Genomic DNA, 9,443 nt, shown 5'->3' on the forward strand with positions numbered 1-9,443 from the left:
ATGGTGGCCAGCCTCTGCCTTGTTCTACGAGGGGTCTTGGTGGGGAAGAGTTCCCTGCATCTCTGCAGTGGTGGCAAACATCTGCTTACATCAGTGCAGGATCTTGGGCTGAACAGGCTTCATGCCCTTTCCCCAGTCTTCATGCCCTTTCCCCTTTCCCCAGACTGCTCTTTTGACTGGATGTAAGTCCTGTGGTGGGGAGGGATGGGGTGAGGGGTTAATGCTCCTCCCTTAGGGCACACAGTTTTGCTGCTTCTGACTCCACCCTGGCAGTTGACCTTTGCCCCCTCACTGGCTTCAGGCTTTAGCTTCATATACAACATGGCTCTGGGAAGAGAGTGAGTTTTCATGTCTGCACCACCATCGGGGTCTCTCAGGTCTTCTGCCTTGCGTCCAGCCTTTCCAGGGCTCCCAGTGGAGACCTTTGGAAAAGCCATCATGACTGTGAAGTAAAGGAGTGTCCGGGAATCCCAGGGATTCTGAACTGTCATGCAAGCCCATAATTGCCCTTTAAGAACTTGTTAAAAGTGTAGCTTTTTTCTTCCTACCCACTTTCTTAGCAGCTGCCCTCTTCCCCACTGTGCTCTGCCAAAGGTGAAGTGGTTCATATGTCCTGTCTTTCTTCAGACCATCTTGTCACTCTTTGGAATTCAGTCAGTGATGGGCTGAAGCTGGCTCATACCAGCTCTTAAGGTATGGTTGCACATCTCTTCCCAGTTCCAAGTTCAGCAACATGACACTGGTAGCTTGAAATGGAGTATTTACACCACAGAAATTGGCAAATGCTTCAAATCAGCACCTATCCTCCCCCACTGAGAATCAGTTGTTAAACACACACCAGGGCACCGTTGAATCCGTTCACTTGGTTGCCCTGTGACATCAGCTGTCTAGGCTCAGGAAAAGGAACACTGTTGTAGATTATCTTCTTCTTGTTAGCACGGGAGCAGTATTCTCTTGAGTTTTCTACATACTAAGCAGAAATGGAACTCTGTGTTTGTTTTGATAACTACTGAGGCAGAACTGTGTTTTTTCAACATCATTAGCCATTAAAATTCCTTTATGGAAAGAGGATGTGGAAAGCTGATCCAAGTAATGGGCTGCAGTTATATTTTGGGAGAGGAGGGTCTCCAGAGAGATCAGGATGAGCCAAGGGATAAAAAGACAAGGAAAACTTACCGTCCATGAATAAAATAAAATTCCCGAGGGAGTCTGACATCAGCCCTGTATGAGAGTCTTAACAGGAAAAATCAGAAACTTGTCAACGTATAAAATCTTTGGTCATGGAGCCCAAGAGGGAATGATTGATCTCAACCCGAACCGTAAGGCGCGTCCCTAGGGTCTGCACCCCCCCACACACCATGCAGCCCTGTGCAGCAGGGAAAGAAGCGAGGAAGCTGTTGAAATTAATTGCCTTCCCATAATGCCTAATGGGTCCTCGGGCAGGATTTTGTAAATGGGTGAACTTGGGACATCTGCCATGGAGTTAACATGTCTACAGAATGACAAGAAAAGACTAATGGGAGTGCATTTACAGTTTATGCTGTTTATTTTATGTACTGGGTCTGGTCTGACCTCATCTCCATTACAGAACACTGTTTTGCCTGATTATAATTAGGATAATGTTAAATTGGAAATGCCTGCTTTTCAAATTTTCTGCGACAGATTTCTAATCCTTGTCTACTATTCTTCCCCACCCTACCTCAGTCTGCTCAGATTAGGCTCAAGAAGTGCAAATTCATTTTATCATTATCTTAAGCCAAACATTAGGAATTCAAATACACTGTCACAAAAAATGAGCCCCTCCAGCTCAAATTTGAGTAACTTTTGGTCTGTGTGTTATTTGTGCCATGGTCTTTCTCCTTGCATGAAACAGCGAGAGTGACTATGTCCCTGTAAAACTCTTCGGTGGCTTTTCCATAAAATTTCTCATGTAGACATAGCCTCTCTTTCTCCTTCTAACAGATACACAATAAAAGGCATCAGGAACCTAATTTTCTATGAACTGCCAACATATCCCCACTTCTACAGTGAAGTCTGTAACATGCTGCAAGCCGCCACCAGAGGAGAGGAAGCTGCCTGGACCTGCACTGTCCCCTACTCCAAGTACGATGCCCAGAGGCTGTCTGCTGTGGTCGGGGTGGAGCGGGCTGCACAGATGCTGCAGTCCAAGAAGAACGTCCACCTTTTCATTACTGGAGAGAGATGAGAATTGGTTGGACAGGAAATGGTGTTTGGTGTGATATGTCATGCTTGATTCTGTGTCTCTTGGACCTGATTCTGATCACTTACACAAAGAAGGGCTGCAACAAGGAAGGAGCACCAGGCAGGTTCTTAGCAGATACTTCTTTCTTTTCAGACCATATATACCTGAAAAGTTCCGTGTAAACCAGATTTTGGTAAAACCCATCTTTCAGAGGTCAGGGGAGAGCTCATGGAACTCTGAGAAGTTGATAGAAGGAATCTTCTACTTGTGAATTTTTTTGTACGCCATAAATTCTTTTGTTGTGATTTCACCTCTAATTTATTACACTTGGTAAACTCTTTCAGATTTGCCTGTTTCTATTGGACACCTTCTTAAAGTGAGGCATGCATTTCTTTGCTTGTGAGAACTGGTTATGAGAAATTGGAATACTTCTTGCTGTTGAATATCATCTTAGTTTTGGATCGCAAAGGTTTTGCAAAACTGTTATTTTTCCCCAGCCAAACTTTTTTAAACCTTAAATATTCTATTTTAATTCAACCTAGAAGAGCACATTCGTTCACTGATCTTTTTTTAACTCCTAAATGTTTTAATGAAAATATATACTTAAAAATCACATTATATAAAATAACATGAATTTCTACCTTATTTCAAGAAATAATTTTATGAAATTCTTGATGTCACAAATTCATCGTCAACATCACTGTCTTCATTGCTATAGTCATTTTTTAAGTCATATAACATAAAAAGGAAAAGAAGTTACACTTTTAAAAACATTTTTAGGGAGTTCCCTGGCGGTCCAGTGGTTTGGGCTCGGCGCTTTCACTGCCGAGGCCCAGTTTCAGTTCCTGGTCAGGGAACAAAGATCCTGCAAGCTGCACAGCGTGGCCCAAAAAAAAAAAAAAAAAAAAAAAAAAATTGAACTATTCCTCAGACAGAAAAATTACCAATTCAGAACCTGAATCATCTGAAAATAAATTGCCAAGTTGCTGGGCCTGTCACTCCTAAAAATCACTCCTGAATTTAGTATGTATTTCATGTAAACAAGGACATTTTTCTATGTAACCTCAAAACAACCGTCAAATCAGGAAATTGCCACTAATCCTTGGGCCCCATTCAGATTTTGCCAAATGTCCCAATAATAACCTTTATAGCAAAAGGATGCAGTTCAGAGTTACATACTGCTTTGAGTTGTCATATCTCTGTAGTGGCCTTTATTCTGAATGGTACCTCAGCTGTTTCTTGGCTTTCTTGACCTTTTTTTTAATTTTTAAATTAAAAAAAAATTTTAAACATCTTTATTGGAGTATAATTGCTTTACAATGGTGTGTTTCTGCTTTATAACAAAGTGAATCAGCTATACATATACCCCCGTATCTCCTCCCTCTTGCGTCTCCCTCCCACCTTCCCTATCCCACCCGTCTAGGTGGTCACAAAGCACCGAGCTCATCTCCCTGTGCTATGCGGCTGCTTCCCACTAGCTATCTATTTTACACTTGGTAGTGTATTATAAATCCATGGCACTCTCTCACTTCGTCCCAGCTTATCCTTCCCCCTCCCCGTGTCCTCAAGTCCATTCTCTACGCCTCCGTCTACCTAGCCTGCCCCTAGGTTCTTCAGAACCTTTTTTTTTTCCGATTCCATATATATGCATTAGCATACGGTATTTGTTTTTCTCTGACTTACTCCACTCATGTATGACAGTCTCTATGTCCATCCACCTCACTACAAATAATTCAATTTCATTTCTTTTCATGGCTGAGTAATGGACGTTGACACTTTAGAAGATTACAGGCCAGTTACTTTGGATGGTGTTTCCTGTCAGATTAGGTTAGGTTAGGTTTAGTTTATGCATCTTTGGCAGGAGCAGCATAGAAGCAATGCTGCGTCTTCCTCGCTGCATCTCTTCAAGCGGTGCATGATTTCCACCTGTCCCATCATTATGACACTAACTGACCACTTGTTTAAGGTGGTGCTTGCCAGACTTTTCCACTATAGAATCACTCATTCCCCCTTTATTAATTTATATTAATATTACAAGTATGGATTCTTCAGTTTTTATTCAGTGGGTTGTAATTGGTTATTATCGTTATTCCTTTAGATGCTTAAATGGTCTCAGATGTGGCCAGCAGGAACACCTTCAAGCTGGCTCCTGTGTCGTCTTGACACATCCCCCTTTAACTTGGGCATTTCTTTATTTTCTGACACTATAAGACATTCCAAGTTTGTCTTGTACTTTCCCTATTCCAGCCCTGCTTGCTTTAGTGGAAAATTACCTTAAAGCGAAGATTTGAGTGCTAAGTGTACCCAGTACTGTTGTGGAGCCACTGGTCCCAGGCCATCTCAGTGGTCAGAGTTTGGGAATATCTGCATGTGTGTATATGTATACACATACCTATGTGCCCATGACATCTAAATTTATTTCTGTATCCATATATTGAAAACCATGAATTTACACCTTACCTCCAATTTCAGACTAACAACACAGGGTTCCTTTTGTTTTCTCCCTTTCCAAACTTGTAACTCCCTTGTCAGATAGACATGTGGCTCCCATTAGGCTCAGTGGAACAACCCATATTGGTACAGATTTTCTTCCTCTTGGACATGCTTAAAATTGCTCATCAAAAAAAAAAAAAGTGAAATCACTTTTGGGGTACTTTTCCTGCTAGATAGTTAAATAGGCATTTTTATTTGTCTCTCAACATGGAGAGTAGAACTATTCATTCCATATATAGATGGGTTCCTAAAGTTTTGCAAATTTATAGGCTTAAGCCAGCCAAACTCATGGTACAAAGAACATTTTCTTAAATATATATTTTTAAAATGGAGTATAGTTGATGTACAATGTTGCATTAGTTTCAGGTGTACAGCAAAGCAAATCAGTTATACATGTATCCACTCTACAAAGAATTGTCTTATCCATAGAGTGCCCTGTGGTTATTGGCATATTTGTGCTGTGTTTACCATAGAGCCTGTGTATTATGAGAAAAAAAACGAGTTATTTGCCTAGTTCAGAGATATGAGGAAGAAGGGACTCTGATTACCCCCATCTTCTATTTCCATATTCTTTTCCCTGTGAATTGTAGCTAATTCATGGCTTTCATTATCACTATTCACAAGACTCTCAAATCTCCATCTTCTCTGGACCTCCACTCACATGTGAGCCTGGATTTCAAGTCTATGTATAGCCCCAGAAATACATGTTTTTTTTAAGCATCCCTACTGATTTTAATGCTAGCTTGTAGCCAGCTAACTGCTTCTCGCCTACAGAGAACACTGAGGGTTTCAAGTGCGAACCAAGCAGTATTGCTTCTGTTCCTGGCTCAGCACCTGGGAAAGAAGGTAAGCCTCAGCAGTGGCGCTGGCTCCTGAGTTGATTGCAAAGAGTTGACTTTTTGGAGTGGTTTCATCAAAAGCATGCCTTAACGTCAGGTCTCTCACACAAAATAAGGGAGAGAAGAGGGTCTACTGGACCACGGATAACAACACCTGAGCTGGAATTATACACAATCTTGATATTTCTTAGCAAGGCTCATCTTCAGCAAGCAAGTACCTATATAGTGCTGGTAGAAAACAGACAAAGGAATGGTCCCAATCCTGGGAAGAGGTAGAATTTTAAGGGAGGAAGAGGAACTTAACCAGAAAGTAAGAGTTTTAAACTTTTTTTTTCTTCCCATAGTAATAACAACTTAGCACTTTTCTCTTTGAGGGGAAAAAAGCTTTGAGTCATGAATGCTCTCTGCAGCTGGCTGCACCATATGCAGTATTCAAAAGACAAGAACTAGCTAATCATAGAGAACCAGCGGCAGCTTAACAGCCCTCTGCTGGCTTCCAAAGGGCTTATAATTGAGTGCAGATGGTCCCGGCAGGATGGGTATGAATCCCTGCTGACTCCTCACATCCCAGAGGGCCAAGGGGGGCTCATGAAGCCTCCCAGCCCTGATTGTGCCCTCGTGGGAGCCACTGAGGAAGGAGGGGAGGCAGGTGGTGTGAGAGCCTGCTGGCTGCCTCCTGCCCAGCCTTCCCTTGGCTGTGTGGACAGATCTTCAGGCTGCAGAGTGTAGCTTTGATGAGTCTAGGGTCTCAAGATTATAGAAGTCCTGGGGTAAGGGAGCAGGGTTGGGGGTTCTTTATACTCATTGGAAGAGCCTCATCGTGTAACCTGCAGGTGGCTGCAGGGCGCCAGAGCCTCGCGGAGGAGGGGTGTGGTGGGCACTGCACAGACTGCTGCTTTCAGGGAGCATCCTCCTGGGGGTGGGGCCCTCACAGCCGGCCCGGCCTCTCCTTCCCATCTCTTTCCCAGCTTCTCTCTTTAAAGGAGTCATGGTAGTCATCCTTGCACCATTCACAAAAAGCTTTTCTGGCTTTTCTAGCTAAACAATTCTAAACAAATTTCAGTCTCATTCAAAAAAAAAGAACTTTTCTAGCTAAGTAGAATTCTAAACAAATTTCAGTCTGCTTTTAATACCAGAGTCAGTGAATTGGGAGTAGATACACAGATAATCCAAAATTCATGTAGTCTTTGGAGGGAGAAAGAGAGAATGAACCTACCACGTCTAGCTGACAGCACAAAGTGCATTTCTTTCTAAAGACTTGTATTTCTTCCTCTTATACCATATGCTCTAGCCAGAGCTGCAATAAAATTCTATGTATTTTATGTCCTGTTTCTGAGCTGAACACGCGTTCCTATCCCCTCATCGATTGCCTTGTTTCTGTGAGGACCCTCCTTTCTTCAGATGTGGGAAGGAGTTCTCTCTGCATTGCTTGCATCTCAGTATAATTCCTGGATTTGCCTTTCACCTCTGGCCACGTTGCCATCATTCCTGTGGGAGGGAGGTGAGAGCATGAGAAAGAACAGAGGTCTGGACCTCAATCAAACGGGCTGGCTGTCTCCATAGTTAAGAGTCCTATGCGCCAAAGGAGTCAGGGCTGAGATTGGATTGCTACAAGGCTTGCTCGCCCTGCACAGAGAAATCTGAACCTGGTGGGCAGCTCCACCTAGGTGTCACCCTCACTGCTGGGCGGAACACCTGCACTTGCTTGTCCTCCTGGCTCCCACAGTGGGCGGGGCATGGCACAGTCCGGGCCAAGTTGTCATGGTCTTCAGGCTTGGGCCTCTGCAGCTGGCTGGGACTGGTGGGAGCTGTAGCCTCAGCTGACAAGGGCAAAGAAGGCAGTCTTTGCTGCTTGGCTGATTTGGAAGCTGTGCCGAATTCCTGCCCATCTGTTCTCCCAACTGAGCCAAGGCCAAAGCTGTCTAGCTCTTGCCAACCCAGGGAATGACATGGAGCCCTGTGTCCTGCAGCCCTCATTCTCACTGCACCCTGCAGCCCCTCTCATCTGTCAGTTTGACTCCCCACAGAGATGGCCCTGGGCTCACAGCTGCTGTTTGCCCACAGATGTTCATGGATTTCTGCCTTTTGTGTTCATCATTTTTCAAAACCAGCCCTGAGCTGGGTGCTGACACCAACATTACCACCAACCCACTGTGGCTCTGTGCAGGTCCTCCTGGCCACCTCTCAGCTTTCTCATCTTTAGAAAGCGGGGTACAATCTCCACTATCCTGACAGAGGGACATGAGAGAAAGTAGAAGAGACTGCTGTTGTTTGCCCTGTACTCGCCTCCTACTTCCCTAGTAAGAGGACCCTGGATTTTATTGGGTGACAAAGTGCCCAGTCCCCCTTGCGGTAGGGTGTGGCCAGGGAAAAGAGCACTAACCTTGGGGCAGACTCTTAGGAGAGCTCTTTGAAACTGGTAGGAACACCACTTTTTCCTCTTGCTCTTCCCTTTTTCCTGCCTGCAACACAGAAGTGATGGTGGAGCCAAAGGGCAGAAGGAGCCTGGCTCTCAGGTCATATCCTGAAGCTGCATCCCAGCTCTGCATGGTCTCTCTTCACACTTTTCTGTGAAAACCTAAATCCCTCATTTGTTTCAGCCACTGAGGCCAGGCAGTACTGTTGGCCTCAGGCTGTATTGCCAAGTCCTCACGGCTACAGAGGACAAAAATGGGATCACAAGTCCTGAAGTCCAAAGGCTCTGCCTATTCTTTCTTCTTTCTTCTTGTCTCTGCAGGAACCAGCATAGAGATTGTGCTTCAAGGTTGACGCCTGGCCATTTGGTGACAGTGCGGAGTGAGCGCTAAGACGTGTCTGGCTTTGTGCCATCACTTCCGTCATCTCCAATCCAACTGGATCTGTAAGAATGAGGGAGGACATATGTCTCCTCATAGGGTTTATGGAAACTGATGGTGGCAGAAAAATAACTGGCAAGAAAACAGACTTCAATTCTCTGAAAGTCGGCGACCACCTGCTTTTCATTTCTTCAGGTGTATTTCAAAGCAAAACTAGGAAATGGGTCCAGATCCCCAGTTTGGTAGCAACTTAGAGGTCTTGTGGTCCAATCTGCTGCTTGACCCCTGAGTCGCCTATAGGTTGTCTCTGAGAGGGAGATCAGCTCAGTGCGTCGTGACCACCTAGAGGGGTGGGAGGGAGAAGCAAGAGGGAGGGGATATGGGGATATATGTATATGTATAGCTAATTCACTTTGTCATACAGCAGAAACTAACACAACATTGTAAAGCAATTGTACTCCAATAAAGATGTTAAAAATAAAAACAGGACTATCATACAGAGTGAAGTAAGTCAGAAAGAGAAAAACAAATATATATTAACATATGTGGAATCTAGAAAAATGGTATAGATGATCTTATGTGCAAAGCAGAAATAGAGACACGGATGTAGAGAACAAATGTATGGTTCCAAGGGAGAAGGGGCGGTGGTGGGATGAATTGGGAGATTGGGATTGACATATATACACTATTTTTTTAATACTTTTTTTAACATCTTTATTGGAGTATAATTGCTTTACAATGGTGTGTTAGTTTCTGCTGTATAACAAAGTGAATCAGCTGTATGTATACATATATCCCCATAGCCCCTCCCTCTTGCATCTCCCTCCCACCCTCCCTATCCCACCCCTCTAGGTGGTCTCGAAGCACCGAGCTGATGTCCCTGTGCTATGCGGCTGCTTCCCACTAGCTATCTGTTTTACACTTGGTAGTGTATATATGTCCATGCCACTCTCTCACTTCATCCCAGCTTACCCTTCCCCCTCCCCATGTCCTCAAGTCCATTCTCTATGCCTGTGTCTTTATTCCTGTCCTGCCCCTAGGTTCTTCAGAACCATTTAAAAAAATTTTTTTTTTCTAGATTCCATATATATGTGTTAGCATACGGTATTTGTT

At 44.1% G+C, this 9,443-nt stretch overlaps 1 long non-coding RNA gene and 1 pseudogene across 2 annotated transcripts in view; one reads left to right on the forward strand and one right to left on the reverse strand.

Annotated features, from left to right (window-relative positions):
- Window positions 1-3,497, forward strand: part of LOC309797992 (U3 small nucleolar RNA-associated protein 25 homolog) — a 29,308-nt pseudogene extending 25,811 nt beyond the window's left edge. Inside the window, exon 12 of the transcript in view lies at window positions 1,963-3,497. The product of the transcript in view is annotated as a U3 small nucleolar RNA-associated protein 25 homolog (transcript). The remainder of the gene's footprint in view (window positions 1-1,962) is intronic.
- On the reverse strand, window positions 3,483-9,105 carry LOC309797995. The gene is made up of 2 exons (XR_014292895.1): window positions 7,919-9,105; window positions 3,483-7,023 (listed from the first exon to the last, which is right to left on the reverse strand). It is a non-coding gene; the product is annotated as an uncharacterized lncRNA (long non-coding RNA).
- Window positions 9,106-9,443: the final 338 nt, after the last annotated feature.

Source organism: Mesoplodon mirus (genome assembly GCF_964341445.2).
Source record: "Mesoplodon mirus genome assembly, contig: HAP1_SCAFFOLD_1351, whole genome shotgun sequence".
In the NCBI taxonomy this organism is placed as follows: domain Eukaryota; kingdom Metazoa; phylum Chordata; class Mammalia; order Artiodactyla; family Ziphiidae; genus Mesoplodon; species Mesoplodon mirus.